A 784-nucleotide genomic window follows, 5' to 3' on the forward strand; every position below is an offset into this window, starting at 1 on the left:
TCTTCCTCAGCAGTCCGTTCCCCAGAATGTCCAGCCACTCTTCCGGGGCCAGAACTGATGCAGGTGCAGGCTCCACAGAGGCCAGAAACTCTCGGGCCAGCGCCCCCGGCTGCTCAGCCTCCTCTGCTGGGGACTGTCCCATGTCTTCCAGGGGTGGCAGCTCACTGAAGTCATCCTCCTCTTGTTCCTTTTTCTCTTCCTCCTCAGTGTCTGCACCTTCAATCTCATCCAGCACCTCGAAGTCCTCAAGCGCGGGAAGCCCAGCAGGTGGCAAGGCAGCAGGCAAAGAGGGCTCCTCGGCACAAGATGCCATGCTGCTGGGGGACAGGAACTGGCCCCTGACGAGCATCTGACACCATTAGCGCAGGCCAGGACCCCGCACTCGCGATGGCTGTAAGAAGGAAGGGCTTAAATTCTGAACTCCTCTAAATTCTTGGCTTCCAGGGAGCCTCATAAGGAGCCTCTTTGCGGCGCCAGAGCCGGTGTCCTGCCCAGCCACCACAGTGATTAGTAGTGTTGGCAGCTGAAATGCAAAAGAGGAGAGCTGTTTATGTGCTGAGGTCACCTCAAAGGCGTCTCTCTAAGCCCAAACAGGACAAATGCGATACAAAGCACAGGGCAGCATATGTTTGATCTTGGTTTCTTGTCTCCCCCAAAGCTGCTCCTTATTAATTACTGTGACTACCTAGGCTTCCTAAGACTTTGCTGAGTCTCTCAGTTGGTGATTGTTAGGTGCCCTAGTTTGTACAAATGTAATGTGTTGGTTTTTCTCCAAGTCCTTTGG

General features: G+C 54.2%; 1 pseudogene; it reads right to left on the minus strand.

Moving 5' to 3' along the window:
• LOC101592472 overlaps positions 1-313 on the minus strand; it is a 1,165-nt pseudogene extending 852 nt beyond the window's left edge.
• Positions 314-784: the final 471 nt, after the last annotated feature.

The sequence above is a fragment of the Octodon degus genome, unplaced genomic scaffold (genome assembly GCF_000260255.1).
Source record: "Octodon degus isolate 3935 unplaced genomic scaffold, OctDeg1.0 scaffold00007, whole genome shotgun sequence".
In the NCBI taxonomy this organism is placed as follows: Eukaryota; Metazoa; Chordata; class Mammalia; order Rodentia; family Octodontidae; genus Octodon; species Octodon degus.